The sequence below is a fragment of the Microcebus murinus genome, chromosome X (genome assembly GCF_040939455.1).
Source record: "Microcebus murinus isolate Inina chromosome X, M.murinus_Inina_mat1.0, whole genome shotgun sequence".
NCBI lineage: Eukaryota > Metazoa > Chordata > Mammalia > Primates > Cheirogaleidae > Microcebus > Microcebus murinus.
Window position 1 is genome coordinate 3,652,928 of NC_134136.1, and position 10,370 is coordinate 3,663,297.

Consider the following 10,370-nt stretch of genomic DNA (forward strand, 5'->3'; position numbering starts at 1 on the left):
TTGGCAGTAATTGATTGTATAGACCACCATTGTTCCGCCAGGGCCCGCCCAGGGCCAGGCAGAAAGGAGACACGGCCAAGGTGCCATGAAGCCTCCATGGGGTGCAAAGAGCCCAAGCTTTGGATTTAGATCTTTGCTTTATTGGGCCTCAGTTTCCTCACCTGGAAAATGGGGTAATGTGTCTATTGGAACAGTGGTGGCTAGCAGGAGAAGCTCTGTGTCAGGATCCAGCAGGGTGCCACGGTGTCTCGCAGATGCCTTCTTTCCCACCCTTTCCTGGGGCAGCGCTTGAGTCTTTGTTTCTTTTGCATCCAGATAATTGCTTTCTGAATAATTAGCTTTAATTCTGCCCACCTGACACTTTTCAACGCACTCTAACACAGTATCACTAAATGCAGACAGCGGGCACACTGAAAGCCGGACTTAAGCATCATCCAAGGCATCCATGTAACAAAAACATTGCTACCCCCTTTATATTTTGAAATTTAAAAAAAATGTGCTTCCTTCTCTAAGCAGCCTGTCCTTTCTCCTATGACAGTTGATTGTCAGAAGTTCTGATTGGATCTAAATTTGTCCTTATGAAAAAACTGCCCCCTTCCCTTCCCCATGCCCATCTCTGAGTTCTACTCCTCATCCCTGGGCCGGCCGCTCTCGATGTGAGTCCTAGAGCTCTGAGCCAGGGATTGACGAAAGGGGCAGATCTCCACTGAATAGTGGTTCCAGCTAAGGCCCCACGCTTCAGGCCAGGCTGAACGCCCTGTTCTGTGGCCAGCCTCGGCGTCACACTGCCTCACTCTCTCTCCCCAGACATGTAGTCTTCAAGTCCTGATCGCCATCCGGGCCACCTCCTTCCCTGGCCCTGTCTGGTTGGCGGTGGGGATGAGGAGCAATTATCTTCTTAGCTCCTAGGGCAGGAGCTGAGGTTTCCATTTGGGCCTCACTTTTGCCATCTGTGAAATGGGAGGTTTGACTAAATAAACTTTGAGACATGCCACCATCTCAGCATTACTATCCCACAATAGTTTGGTTTGGTGGGTAGCATAGGGAGGTACTAGGGACTCCAGGTCACAAGGTAGCAAGGGGCGGAGGGAGGGTTCTGCCCTAGCGTCCAGGTTAGGTTGACTCTAGCGCTTACATGAGTCCCAGAGAGAAACACACACAAAACAAAGGAAAGTCAGGAAAACCAGCTCTCTGGCTGAGGGGAAGCAGCATTCATTCATTCATCCATCTGTTTCGTCTTTCCATTTGTTTGTTTTTATAATGAAATATTTCAGGCATACAAAAAGGTTTTTAGAATGATGCAACAACCCCTTCTAGCCATCATTCAACTGTAGAAATAAAACATTACAAGTATCGTTGGAGGCCTCTGTGTTCCCTCTCTGGTTCTATTCCCCTCTTCCCTCAGCAACGTAGCGGCGCTCCCGACTCTGCTAGTTGAAAGCTTTGTACTGATGGCATTCTCTGTGTGCTTTGCAACGTGCTTCACCACTCTGCATTATGTCTGCAGAGTGTCCTGCTAACACATGTATCTGGAGTTCATCCATTGTCACTACTGCATGGTATTCCATTGCAGAAGTACAGCATGTCTGGTCTCCCAAGCGTGAACATTTAGGTAGCTTTGCATATTTTATGAACAGGAAGAGTGCTGCTATGAACTTTTTTGTACACATGTGTGAGTATTTCTCTGGGGTTTTGCTGGGCCTGAGGGTATGTGTGCATGGGCTCGTGTTCACCCTTACAGGATATTGCTGAGTTACCCTATTCACTCATATCTTCATAGGGCAAATGTTTTGTTTGTTTTTATTTGTATTTATATTTGTATTTTTTTTGAGACAGAGTCTCACTCTCCTGCCCGGGCTAGAGTGCCGTGGCGTCAGCCTAGCTCACAGCAACCTCAAACTACTAGGCTCAAGTGATCCTCCTGCCTCAGCCTCCCGAGTAGCTGGGACTACAGGCATGCACCACCATGCCCGGCTAATTTTTTCTATATAGTTTTAGTTGGCCAATTAATTTCTTTCTATTTTTAGTAGAGACGGGCTCTTACTCTTGCTCAGGCTGGTTTCGAACTCCTGACCTTGAGTGATCCTCTCGCCTCGGCCTCCCAGAGTGCTAGGATCACAGGCGTGAGCCACCGTGCCCGGCCCCATAGGGCAAATGTTTATTGAGCACTTACTATGTGACAGGTCCTGGTGTGGCAGCAGAGCCAGAAGAGCATCTCATTGAAAGTGAGAAGCAGAGGTTAAGGGTTAGGCTCAATCAGAAGGAACTCGGGAGATATAAGTAGGCAATTTCCAAGAATTCGTGGAGAACTCTGTGGAAAGAGCTTTCAGGTGGTATGTGGCATCTTACTTTGGGATGGATGGGGGAGGGGGCAGACCTCTCCTAGCCAGCTCCCTGTGGGACGCAATCATGAGAGCTTGGAGCTGGCAGTCAGCAGGTCCGGGTGTCAGTCCTGGGTCTGCCTCAGATTCATTGCGTGATGTTGGCCAGGTGCCTTCTTCTCTCTGGCCTCAGTTTCTCCTCAATACAAGGCAGGGAGGCAAAATGATGCTTTAATTTTTATTGCCTACAGGCAAAACAAACAAAAAAAATGTGTCACATTGCCCTCCAGAGCCATGACTTTCTTCTCTTTAACGTGGGCTTGCCAATCCCTGCAAGGCCACCAAGCCGGCCAGGAATACTCCAAAGGGTCCAGAGTTAGCCTGTGAAGTGTCACGCTCTCTTAGGTGCAGTCCTGTCAGGAGGCAAAGACGACCTTGAGTTTCCGGCAGCTTCCGTCTAACTCCTCCCATTCCTGCCGCGCATCCTGCCCAGACTCTGCTCCCGCTCCATGCCAGCCATCTTTGCACACAAGGTATAAATACAAAAAAATAAATAAACCGAGAGTGAGCCCCAGGGCTGAAGCAAATCGCTGGCAAGCGTGGCCGCTGATTAGCATGCATAGTGGACGTGCAACTGGGCGTATCACAGAGAACTGCATTTGCCCGCAGGACAGAGCTGTGGGCACCAGCTGGGCTGGGAGGGGCGCAGAGGGAGGGAGGTGCAGAGACGGTGCGGTGCTCGGTGCTCGGGGTGGACCCGGGGAGCGCACCAGCCGGGCGGGCGGCCCCCAGCTTGCTCGCTCAGGCTGCCCTAGCCCCGCCACGTGCTCCCCCAACCTGAGCAGGGGTTTCCCTTCAGCAGGCTGGAGCCTGGGGCCTGCTTGGGGGAGATGTGGAGATGCGGGGCGCGGAGCCAGGTGATGAGGGCCAGATAGGCCCGGGGTGCAAGTGCGTGCATCACCCTAAGCCTCCATTTTTCATCTGTGAAAGGGGAAGAATAATAGCAAATACCTTGTAGCGTTCCGAGGGCTCAATGAGTTCAGAAGAATGCCTAACAGTGATGAGCACGGACCAGGAAAAGTAAGGAGTGAGAGGAACATCTGGGAGGGATCCAGAGAAAGAAGGAAAAACGCAAGAAGAGCTCGTGCATATGGGAAGTCGTGTGAAGTACTTCCTGTCTACATGACTCCATTTTAACTCCTCAGCCGTCCTTTGCAGATGAGGAACCTGGGGCACTGGGAGGTGACAACTTGCCCAGGGTCACACAGCCAGGTGCTAGCAGACCTGGTCTTTAAGCCCAGGCCATTTGACTTTAACTGGGCTCGCCAGATAAAATACAGGACCTCCGAGTTCAATATGAATTTCAGATAAACAATGAATACATTTGTGGTACTTATACTAAAAAGAACATAGTTACGCTAACAAATATTCATTGTTTTTCTGAAATTCCAGTTTAGCATGCTGTCTTTCATTTACTTAATCTGGCAACCCTAACTCCAGTGGCTGCACTTTTAAACAGTACCTTAAACACTTCCCCACCTCTAGCCCTGTGAGGAGGAGGGTAAGGACCCTTCCTCGCCCGGCCCCAGCTCTCTCTCCCAGCCACCCGCAGTCCCGTGCTTGCTGACTGCACCTGGGAAGCCCATAACCGACCTCCCGGAGGCTGGTTTTACTGGAGGGAGGATTGGGTCCCAGACCTCGGTGGAGCTCTGAGCAGTCTGGGGGTCACTGAAAAGCAAGTGCCAGAAGAACAGGTTGTCCCTCAGTGGCCTCAGGGGCCCAAACCCCAGAAGCCCGAGTCTCAAGTACAAGGGATGGATCAGTGGACAGGGTGTGCTCACTGTAGAGTGGGCAAACCTGGGTTTGAATCTTGGAATAGTCATTTACTTGCTGTGTGATCCTAGGCAAGTTACTTCACCTCTCTGAGCCTCACTTTCATCATCTATAAAACAACAATAATAGCACTTTCACTCACAGGATTATTGTGAGGAGTAAAAGAGGTAAGGCATAGCACATTACCAGCGCTCAGTGCCTGTGGCCTATTGTCACCAAACCCCTTGGAGCAGGTCCGTCCCCCACCTCCCCTTACCCTGGATCCTCTTCCCTGGTACTACAGGCTTGAGATTTTTTGGGGGGTGGAGAGAGGGAGATCAGGCAGCTGATGAGGGTCGGGCCTCTGGGTCATTTCCTCTGCAGCTGCCATGCCTGGCATGTGAGGACACCTGCTCGCAGCCCCCATCCTGCCAGCCACGGCTCCTGAATAACTCACAAAATTTCCAATCCTCAGGCCATCCCCTTTGACTGAATGGGGGTTCTGGAGGATAGTTTCGCCTCTGAACTCTGCTCTAGCCATGGCGGAGATCAGCTGGGGATGGCGGTGGCCTAGGGTTGGGGACAGGGCAGGCAGGGCCAAGGTGGAAGGAAGGAGCAAAGGATGTAGCTTTTCGGCTCCACTTCCCTCAGGGCTCCCTGTCCCTCGGGTTGCCTATCTCTAACTTGAGAAACTTGGGAAAACTTGGGGAAAGCTGCGGCCTTGTCTCTCTAGCCGCTTTGGTTTCCTGGCCCTGTCTCCCCACCTGTGAAGTACAATCCCCACATCATAGGGAGAGTGTGAGCAAAATAGGGAGAGGGTGGATGAGAAACTCCCTTTTCAGAGGGAAAATGCGAGCATTGTGCTCTCACCCGGGCCTTTGTTTCACCATCTGTAAAATGGAAAGCGGAAGGCCCGCCTTCTGGGGCGGTTGGGAGGATTAAGCAAGATGTCCCTTGGCCTCCTCAGGCTGTGCCGTCTGCACAGAGCGCCCCTTCCCACCCTCAGTCCGCCCTGCCAGGCTCGCACCCCAACCCAACCACCCCTGTCCGCACTCCCGCCCCAACATACCGTCATGGCCCTTTTCCTCATCCGTCTCCCCACTAGGCAGCCTGGTCGCATCTCCATCCTCCTTTCCCCTGCCCAGCACGGGGCCTGGCACGGGTCTGCACTCAGTAAACATGTGCACAACGAGTAAAAGTGCCTAGTAAACACCGCCGCGCCGTCCAGATTTGAGGGGTTAGCGGGGCGTCCCCCTGAAACCCAAGATTCTTCCTATCACCGTGCGCGTCGCCACAGAGCCGCATTTCCCACGACAGGCCTCTCCTCCCGTCTGCGGCCTTTACCCATGGAACGGAGGCGGCAGGGCCTAGGACGTCACTGCGGCGGGCTGGGCGGGCACCTGGTGCGTCCCGGGCCAGCGGGGCACTCGCTCCAGCCTGACTCCCGGCTCTGCCCTGCTGTTCTGCCCCAGCGAGCCCGCTGCGTTCAGTCGCAGACACCTCATTATCCCGGCCATGCAGCCAAGCTGGAGGCGGTTCAGAGACAGCAGCAGAGCGACTAGGACGCCTGGCGCTGGGCTGGCGGCAGGGGAAGGGAGCAGTCCCAGGGCCCAGTCCCAGGGCCCAGGCCCAGGAGCTTGGCTCAACAGGGCCCCGCAGGGAACCTGAGAAGCCCGGCATCTGTGTGCCAGCGCCCGCCTGGAGAACGGAGTCCCCGGCCATGGAAGAAATGAGCTGGCCGGAAGACAGGGGGGCTTAGAGGGACGAGGTTCCTGCCCACCTTGGGCCAGGGGGCCCAGGCATCACCCTTTCCAACCTTCAGATGCCATTCCACCTGTTGCCACCTCTGCCACCACTGCTGCGACCGAGAGGCCAGGTCCTTGGAGTGGGAGGCAAAGGCAAGAGGCTGGCCCCACAGGGGGGCCCGGCTGTGCCCACTGAGGTCCGCAGTCTGCGCAGGGTGTTTCTGGGCCATCCAGGACGCCCCGCTGTGTAGGGTGGAAGGGAACTTTGGTGGCGGCTGAGGGTCCCCACCCCTCTCATCTTATTGATATAGACGCTGGCCTGGGGACGGAAAGGGCTGGGCCAACATGGCCCGAGTCAGTGGTGCAGCCTGGACTGGAACCTGGGACCTCTGGACTCCAAGTTTTGGCCTCTTTGCACTACACTTTTCTCTCCCCAGAACCAAGCGAGCTGCTGCCCAGGCTGTATGTACCCTGCCATCGGCCCAGGACACATGCCCCTCTTCGGGGGTGCCCTCGCCCCTTATCCACACGCACATAAATCCACTTGTGCCAGGTGTCATGTGACTTGGGCTTTCCATGACACCTTCCAAAGGGCGTGGGCATGGGACGCAGACCAAGCCCAAGCCCTCTCGCTCATGCTCTGTGCTCTTGCCTCTAAGCCTTTGCCCTTGCTGGCTCCTCCGCCTGGAATGTTCTGCTCTGGAATTTGTCCCAGCTGGCTTCATCTCGTCACCAACGTCATCAGCAATGTTCCAATGTCACTCTTCTCAGAAGGCTTCCCTGACCACAGGTCATGCCCCAGCTCATCGCACTGTTTTATGTTCTTTGCAGCACTGAGCACGCTTTTAAATCAGCTTGTTTGTTTATTGTCTTTCCCACCCTCCAAACTGGAAGCTCATTAAGGGCAGGAACCACATCTGGCTGCTTTTGTGCTCTAACCTCAGCACCTAGAATGGTGCCTGGCATACTTGCATAGATGCGTGCGTGCGCGCGCGCACACACACACACACACACACACACTGTGTCAAATAAATTAATAAATAAAGCAAAGTTTTCCTTCCAGAAAAAAGGTCCAGCCTGGGCAGAGAGAACTGAAGCCCAGGCCTGACCTGGAGAGGTCCCTGGGCTATTTCAGTCTTCGAAAATTACTTATTTATTACCAGGCACTGTTCTAGGCTCTGGAGACACAGCAGTGAGCAAAGGATAGATCTCTACCTTTATAGAGCTCACATTCCAGTGGGAGGCGATCACAAGGAATGAGGCAAATAAGCCACAGTGCATGTTAGAAGGTGATGAGCGCACTAAGAAAAGTCGAGTGGTAAGGGGGCTGGGAGTGTTGGGGCTGGGGTCCCACCCCCACACTACTTGTAGTAGGAGAGTTACATGTGGAAATTTAAATATAGGGGCCATTTCAGTGGAAACTTCGAGGCACTGAGAGAGCCAGCTGAGGGTGTCAGGGGAAGAGAGCTTCGGGCAAAGGAAAGGGCAAGCACCAAAGCCTTGAGCTTGCAATGTGTCTGAGGTCTGGTGGCTGCAGCGGAGTGTTGGGAGGCGAGAGCTGTGGCAAGGGGATATATAATCACAGGGCAGGCGACCCTCCTGTCACTTTCCCGTGCTTGAGAGCCAAGGATCCAAGACTGCAGAGCACTGGGAAATGCCTTCAAGGAGTGTCGCAGACCCCAAACTCTTCCTCCATTCCTGAGTCTGGGATCCGAGCCTGGGCCAGCTCCCTCGGATGTCCTGGCTACGACCCTTACATTTGGGTGGCTCTTTGTGGCTTGCACTGTGTTCCTTAATCCTGCCACAGTTTCCTCCCTCCCCCCACCTACTGAAAAAGGAGAAAGGGTGACATTAACCCATTTGACAGATTAAAAAAATGAGGTGCACAGTAGGCCACCAGTCAGTGTTTACAAAGCCCTTCTCACTGAATGTTCACAAGGACCTTGGAGTTCCAGACTCTTCTGACAGATGAGAAAAGGGAGACTCAGAGAGGTTAAGTCACACAGCTAGGTCATGGCAGAGCTGGAATTGACGTTGGGATCTTTCTACCTCTGCTGGCTCATGTCTGCCATGCCATCACCCAGCCTCTGAGGAAGGAGTAGCACGCTGGGAGGTGAAACCAGGACACAGCTCAGTCATTTACACCCAGGAGGTGCTAATTAAGCCCCATGGCATAATGGAAGGAATGTGGACTTTAGATCTGACACACCAGGATTAGAGTCCCAGAGTTGCTGTGTGACCTTGGGCCAGTTGCTTCCCTTCTGCGACGTTCATATGCTCCTGTCTAAAGCAGACTGAAAATCCCTACTCTGTGCAGTTGATGTATGGATTCGGTGGAATCCCAAGTGTGGGTCCTTGTTTATATGTGTCATCGCGTGAAAAGGCAGAGACTGGCGGCAGTCCCGCTGGCCCTCTCTATCCCCATTGAGGCTGGGCCTGGACGAAAGTCCCAGCGAGTGTGGTAAATCTGTCAGTGCCAGATCTCAGACCTGGCCCTGAGAAGCTTCTGGGACTAGGACAACAGCAAAGCCATTCCTCTGCCAGGCCTACTCTTAACTGGGACCTCAGGAATAAAAGGGGAGCTGGATGTGCAGGGTCTGGGGCTGAGCCCAGCCCCTCTCCCTGTGACTCTTCACACCCTCCCCCTGCCAGGCCTGAGGAGGAAGCAGGGCCTGCCCCTCCCCCCACCAGAGCCCCACCCCCACCCCAAGAGCTCTGGGCTGTTTAATGGGGTGGAGCTGTCTTTAATCTGCTCCATAAATGTTTTCTGGAGCCTCATTAGAAACCATTATGTCCTATTAATATGCTGATGAGGTTTCCTTGGTGCTGGGGAAGGAAGAATAGCTGGGAGCAGGAGGGGTGGGGGCAGGGTGACAGAATCCACCATGGGGATCCCAGGGGACGGGAGCGGAGCTGAGCTGGTGGTGTCTCCCCTACTCCTTGGGAAACTCAGGAAGACTCAGTCCCAGGCCCATGTTCCCTCCGCACAGGCCCCCGGGGGTCTGAGTCAGCCGCTGTGGGGACTGGCAGGTAGGTGAACACACACTCCTCCACACCCCGCCCCTGAATACCACCTTGGGGCCTCACCCTGGTGACCAAGGTTAGTCACCAAAGCCTACACTTACTCCTCATTCGTTCCTACCACTGGCATCTGCACCGGCCACACTGGGCCTAGCACCCGGGTAGGCCGCAGGCACACGGACATCAGTGAGATACAACATGGCACTTTGGGACGATGGAAAGAAGCAAGGTGTGTAATGTGGCAGCAGACAAATGTGTAGGCGATTCAAGTCCTGCCTTGTGACATCGAGGTGTTCTGACATAACAAAGGAGGGAGGGGCCGGGTGCGAGGATGCAATGCCATGGATATTTACAGGGCGGCGTCTGCGCCAGGCCTTCATGTGTGCTGTGCCCTCGGCCGGGAATGCGTCCCCGCATCTCAGCCTGTGAAAGTCCTGACACCCCTTGAGCCCAGCCCGCTGGTCCTTCCGGCTACCCCCACCCCCTGCCTGGCCCTGCAGCCTCCTGCAGTGGGCCTGGATTTGGAGGGACTGGCGTCTGCGGCTCGCTTCCCTAAAGGAGGCTGTGCGCCCGGGCGGCTCTGATGGCATTCACGGACGCGCATCTGCACACTCCTTGCCACTCTATGGGCCAGAAGACCCTTGACTTCCTGCCCAGCAAGAGCCCTATTCCCTCACCTCCTTCAAAGTTCCTTGGCTGCGGCTGGCTCCGGCCTCCTGGCTCAGACCCTCCAGTCCTGGCTTCTCAAAGTCATTCAGATTGGGACCCCTGATTCAGCCAGCCCTGGCTGCCCAGGTAGGTGGCTGGTCCCACTTCGCAGGGCTCCCTGTCTAACCCTCCTCCCAGGGCTACCCCTGGGAGCACCCTGGCCTGAGCCTCTCTCATTCCCTTCCCCCATTCCCAGGAAAACTCCCCTTCCTGGCCTTTTGGCCTCTGTCCCCAGCTGGGGCACATTAGCCGTGGCGCCCCAGTCTGCAGGCTGCTCCCTCCATCCAGCTTCTAGTCAGCCGTCTGGGCTCAGATCTCCCCAGGACCAGTCAGTCACCCACTCGTCTGCATGTGACAAGTGGCAAGGACAAGTGGAACAGACAGCGTCCAAGTTCTGACCCTGCCACTTATTTGCTGGGTGACCGTAGGGAAGTCACTTAAGCTCTCTAAGCCTTGGTTTCTGTACAAGGGGAATAATATTATCTCTATCACACAGTTGTTATGCGGATTCAAGGAGATCATGTGTATAAGGCACAGTGCCTAGTACACAGTGAGTGCTTAATAAATGCCAGTTATTATTCCCCTGCCTTCTCAGAGGTTCATCCAGGTTAGCTCCAAGCCCACACTGTCACTGCCCAGTGGCGCCCTCGTCCCTGAGGGTGGGAGTGGGGACAGTACGAGGAGGGGCCTGAAGAGTGTGCAGGCGGTCAAGCAAAGGACGGGAGCTCCAGGCTGGAAGGCCAGTGCCAGAGGGCCCGGGAAG

At 54.6% G+C, this 10,370-nt stretch overlaps 1 long non-coding RNA gene across 1 annotated transcript; it reads right to left on the reverse strand.

The window, feature by feature from the left end:
- Positions 1–2,548: 2,548 nt before the first annotated feature.
- LOC105855339 (uncharacterized) lies at positions 2,549–5,475 on the reverse strand. The gene is made up of 3 exons (XR_012916025.1): positions 5,203–5,475; positions 3,333–3,421; positions 2,549–2,734 (listed from the first exon to the last, which is right to left on the reverse strand). It is a non-coding gene; the product is annotated as an uncharacterized LOC105855339 (long non-coding RNA).
- Between the last annotated feature and the right edge of the window lie 4,895 nt (positions 5,476–10,370).